This window comes from Lathamus discolor, chromosome 2, assembly GCF_037157495.1.
Source record: "Lathamus discolor isolate bLatDis1 chromosome 2, bLatDis1.hap1, whole genome shotgun sequence".
NCBI lineage: Eukaryota > Metazoa > Chordata > Aves > Psittaciformes > Psittacidae > Lathamus > Lathamus discolor.
The window spans coordinates 43,624,056-43,630,055 of NC_088885.1; positions in this window are offsets into that span (position 1 = coordinate 43,624,056).

Below are 6,000 nucleotides of genomic sequence, written 5' to 3' on the forward strand. Positions count from 1 at the left end.
GTTGGATGGGGCTTTGAGCAACCTGTCCTAGTAGCTGTCCTTGCCCATGGCAGGGGGTTGTAACTAGACAATTTTTAGGGTCCCTTCCAATTCTAACTGTCTATGACTTTATGATATTTCCTCTTCTTGCATTTCATGTTGAGACATTTCAAGCCTGCGGATCAGAAGATACGAACATTTCTAAGTCTCCTTGTCAGAATAACAGCATTGGGAATGCTGAAATGGTGAGAGAAGAGAAAAAAACCTTCTATCCAAAGACTCCTGGCTGGAAGGTCATCTAAACTACTGCTGACATAAACAGTTGTACATAACCATGAGCTGTTTTAGGTGGATAAGAAATCAGACTGTCTTTCTTCATAGTTTTCACTTCACTGATTGAAACCTATGAAATGGGTGGGCTTAAGAAGTTCATTCAGAAATGGCTGTGCCTTGAAAGCCATTGTGATATCCTGTCTTCTCACAGTCCACTCCTTACCAGTCTCTGGTCAAGACAATTGCAGAGTTGTTCTCTTCCTCTGGTGCAAGACCGTGATCCCACCCAGAGCTTGTGCACTGCAATAGTGTTTTCCTCAGGACATCTGAATAGCAAATTAATAACGGTGGAAGAAAGTTATCTAGTTTTCGTAATTGAATCGCTGAAGCAGAGTTAGATACCCCAGACTCTCTTGATCGTCTGCCAGAGAAACTGGAGATTTCTGGGCGGTATTTTGGATGGAAGGAAGCACGTGGAAGGAAGTGCTGCTTATCCAGACACAGACATCCACACTGTGATTAGATCCCAGCAAATTTGGAGCTAGTTATCTTTGCATTCTGGGGAAGGCAGACTGGTGATTACAGTGGATGGTTGAGTGACCTAGAGGCCTCCCATGCACTGCCCAAGAAGACCTCAGCCTTGCTCTAGCATGGTCCATGCCAGCAGGGATCTGCCCATGCCTTCTGGGAGGTGTCATCATGTGAACTCCACATCACCCATTTGGGTCTGAGAGTACTCTGGAGAAGGCAGTGGTATCCCCAGGATGGGGTTCATGGTCACTCCTTTGATCAGGATTTGAGAGGTGAGCCCCATCTCCAGCCCTCTGTGAGATTTCTTAGGTTGCTCTAGGGAAATCCTTCAGCTGGGGATTACAGAGACCTCTCATGGGCTGGCAGTAAAAGTCTGTACCAAGGGTCTACAGGGTCCTTCACAGTGAGGCAGTGTTGGACACCACAGTACTCCCATGCTGGAAATAATTTATGTTCATGTTAAATTAGATGTGAACTTAATTCTGAATAAAAGACTCACTCAAGCCTTACTTCTGCAGAGCCAGAAGTGGGCTTGAGTGTTTTTCCCATCTTAGAATCATAGACTCTACTGGGTTGGAAAAGACCTTTAAGATCATCAAGTCCAACCATTACCCCAGGACTGCTATGAAGCGAGGCAGCATCAGGAGGCATGTGTGTTCTCCAAAGTACAGGGAATCACTTAAAAACTGCTAATGGGGGTAGAAGCTGAGGGAGTAGAAAATGCTGGACTTTGCTTCTAGATAAGAGTTCCTGCATGCACTGAGGGAGAAGGCTGTGTGTCAAACTCACCCTCCTGCTTTAATGAAAAATGCATTAGGGAGGCCAAAACATGAAGAGCTCTGTAAATAAAAGGAAAATAGATAAGATTCAGTTTCCTATGATCTCTCCAGAGCCATGTTGTCTCATCTTCATCATTTAATTACAGATGCAAAGTTGAGTAAGTTGCCAAAGTAAACTGTCCTGAAACAGAACAAATATTCTGGGCACAGGAGCAGTCTTGTGATAAGGTTTTACATTTATCTGTGAAAAGAAATGTGACGAGATTTGCTGGCAGGATTTGTATTTTTTATGTGCAGTTCTTTCGGGGTTTGTGTACTGGCCTGTGTCTGCTATCTGTGTCTCAAGAGCCCTCAGCAACATCGTTATATTTTGTCAGAACCTTTATAAAAGCCATAATATAGTTACTGTGTTTCAAATCACCTTGCACCTTAACTAAACAATCCAGAATGTATTTGTCACAGCTTGCAAACATTTCTGTAAACAGCTGACTTAATTTCTGTTCACTCAAAACCATATTCAACAGCTTTCCTCATTATTTTTGTCTGAAACTCAGCTTGAAAGTATTGCTCTGAATTAGATGTTGGGGGGATGTGTTTGAAACTTTTTCCTGCTAGTTCATTAACCCAGTTTAATAGATTCTGTGGGAGATTATTTTCTCTATAGAGTGGTTATTTAAGCAATAGTTTCTATTTTTTCAAAATATTTATAAACCCGTAAGTTCCTCTGATATATTTATTGGTACCTTGGAGCAACTTATTGCACATATAATGGAGAGGAATGGATAAAGTTACATCTATTATAAAACTGGGGTATTTTTATTTGTACTTTAAATACTTTTGTGCAACTTCTGAGGCTGGTGTACAAAGGACAGGGTTGTGCTCTTATACTTGTTTATCTTTACTTTGTTGTTAGTGAATTCTTTCTGGTGTCATGCTTTGTGCATGGCTGAAAAATGTCATTAGGATTCGAGTCAAACATTAACCTCATGACCTTCTTATTTATATTCCTACTGTAAGTCTGTTCTCCTTGTATTTCTGCAGTTAGTAAAAGCAAACTTGCGTGTACAGTCCCTGGATGGCAACGGGCGAACTGAAATGTTTGTCAAGATCACTGGTACCACATCCATTCAAAACCAAAGCTTTAAAGGCATGTGACTTTTTTCAGCAGTGGCTGAGATTATCTGAGAAGGTGGCTTTTAAAATATACGTGTCTGCCTCCTTTCCAAAATAGTAAGCTGACAAAAATAGCATCTTAGCCAAAGGTGGTGGTGCACAGTGCAAGGAGTAGAAGATGAATACACATTTTAAGATCTGCCCAGCTTGGTAAATAAATACAGGCTATAAAATTCAAAGAAAAAAAGACATGCCATCTGTCCCTGTCGCGATCCCGAAGACAATGCACTTGGGAAAAACTGAAAAGGACTGGAAACCCCAGATGTTCCAGCTGATTTTGCAAAGCTGTTGTTCTAACCATTCCGCAGGCATCTTTGAATGTGTCTTCCTCTCCATGTTCAGGAGAGGGAAATCACTGACCAGTCTTAGGGTGGAAAATGTTTGAATGCGGCTTTAGTGGGTAATACCAAAGGATGATGCCTTGGCTTCTTCATCTGCATGTGTAGGCATCAGGTTTTCCTGAAAAACAGTAAATTCAGAAGGTTCTAGAAAGATTTTAGGCTTGTCTGTTTTAACCAGTAAAACCCAGTGGGGAAAGATCAGCATGCTACAGTGCCTCACATAGCTGCGCTGCTGGGGGATGCTATCGGGCCAAGGGCTGGGTGCAGATATTGCCATGGGGCAGAGGACTGCAGTGCTGGGGCTCCAGTCCTACTGCCAAAGGCTGGGCGCTGGCCCAAATTGCTTTTCTGGTTCCTTGGCTCTGCAGCTACAGTGACCAGACAACATGGTCAGGTCTCTGGGAATCACTCTAGGGTCACTAGCTCCTGGTGAGTTTGTCTGGCATAGCTGCCAAATGAACCCCTGTGTCTGTTGCACTTGCGGCTCAGCTCGCCTTTGGGAAAGTGGAAAGAGAAAGACAAAAAATCAAACCTCAGCTGATCTAATGTATTTCTTGATGCTGTGGCAGGCAGAACTGGATCATGCCCTGGCTTGCCAGAACAGACTTGCTCTCTTGGTTGGACACAGCCAAAGGAGACACTGGTACAGAGGTGCACTGATCAGCCAGCAGCTTCTCACTTGAAGATGTCCAACGAGGTTCTGCTGGGAGCCTGGCTTCTGAATGGCTGATGAAGCTCGGTTTCACCGTGTACACCTTGACTAGATACCTACAGACACAGGCTGCTTTTGCTACATTTAATTTTATGGCTTGTAGCAAATGGTTCATCTTATCTCAGTGAGAATGAGAGCTGGATTCCTCCTCTGCATGCTTGTCATCTTGTGTTTGGAATAAGGATTGCTGCTGGCAAAACGGCAGCTGTGAGGCCAGCCAAATCCCACCAAACCTCCATTCTTCCTTGTTCCCCTAATTTATCCATCTGACTGGGCCACCCTTTCCCTAAAAGCTCCCACCACCATGGCTGCAGCTGCCTCCTTCATTGGCTTCCCTTTTCATCCTAAGGCAAATGCCTCTTGCTCTCCCGCTTTCGTTTCCTTCTGTGCACACTCATATGTCAGCTATGTCAGACTCAGAAGAGAATATTTTATTGCAGGAATGTCCTTATGAGAGCAGCGTTCTGTAATTCCATTATCAAACACATGACATGTTTTGATCACATAGGACATTAATCCAGCCCACCAGTGCATGTTTATTATCAGTATGAATCTCAGCAAGACTTCTTTAGAAAAATCCCTAACAAAGTGCTTTTTGTAAATTGGTACGTTTTAAAATTGATACAATTTTTACAGTCAGCTAAAGCTGTCAAGTCCCCAAACACTTAACAATACTTGCCAATACTATTGATAGCGTGGCAAATTTTGAGCACGTCCTTGGTGGATATGAAATACAGTTATCAATGCAGGAAGTGTTTGAGTAGGGCTCCTCTGCGGAAAAGTAGACTCTAGCAGAGATAACTTGCTGGTCAAAAGTAATCTTTGTAAATAATTATTTGCGCTTTCCAGTGGATAAGGGATACTGTCTTCAAGGTAAGGCCTTTCAAAGGGCAGATGGACACAAGCCCAGCCTATTCTGTCCTGGTAAAAGACCTCAGAAAGCCAGGGGGATGCAAATTCAGATTAAAGTTTTGCTCCAGTGGAAAGCAAGCAATGGTTTTATGTTGTTTTCTTGTCTTACAGGGCCAGCTTCTGAGACATTCAGACCTTATTTAATTTCTGCTCAATCCCCAGCAGATGTGAGAGCAACAGATGGATTACAAAAGGGAGAGGTCTTTAGGAGATGACAGATGGCTCTTAATTGTAGACAAATTTCTGAGGGATGCAAAATAAAAGGACAAAAGAGAGCAAGGAGCCAGCCTTGAGTTAGCAAGGTACTGATGGTAAAAGGAGCTGTGACAACAGAGCAGGCTATGCTTGGGGAGCCTGCAAATGCTTAGGGAGATGCAGAGATGGAAGGGACAAAGAAGGAAAATTGCTGGAAGCAATGAGCTTTGGAAACCACTGCCTGCTTTCTGTCCTATCCTGTCCTGTCCTGTCCTATTCTGTACAGTCCTGCCAGGGTCCCCTTCCTTATTCCCAAGCTGTTGTTTGGCTCATGCAAAAAATTTATCTTCACTCCTTACTACTCTTTCAGACCTAAATGGTTAACTCCAGTACTGGGTCAGACGTTGACTCTCCCAGTTAGAAAATGGGTATACTTGCTGTGTGGAGAAAATATTTAGATTATATAGGCAGACCTCCTGTTTGTATAAAAACAAAAAGAAAGTTTGTTAAAGAATGGCTGTTATTCATGTGAATGAGATAAAGTATAGAGATAGTCTAGGCGTGTATGTATGCCTATGTTTGTGTGCAACTCAAGAGTAGCCCTCCATTTGTATTAGACTCCTTTGTAATCTTATGATAACTTTATTGGAATGAGAAAACAAAGGGGAGTATTGTTTTCTAGCAATACTTTTACACTGTAAAATAAATACTCCAGCAAGTATTTACTAGCAGGAATACTATTACCATAGTTAATGAAAGTGTGATCAGTAAATGGGGCCAGCTGCAAGCATCGGTTGTTTTTGTTTTATTTTTTTTTTTTTTCCTTAAAATGCCTAAATGTCCTAATACGTGTTTTCATCCCTCAACAAAAGATATCTATTTTTAAGGCTACAAAGTGAGGGCTATGAGACCCTGAGTGCTGTGCTAATAATCAGTAATAAAAATACTATATAAAATGTTAGTGGGAAGTATAAAACTTCACTTCCGATATGGAGGTCTAACCTTTTCTAAGCGCTTTGCGGTGTTAAAAAGAAGCCTGAGTCTCAGAAATGCTAACTAATAGAGAATATTTAGGGTATGTGGTAAGAGTCTGTGATATGCTCCC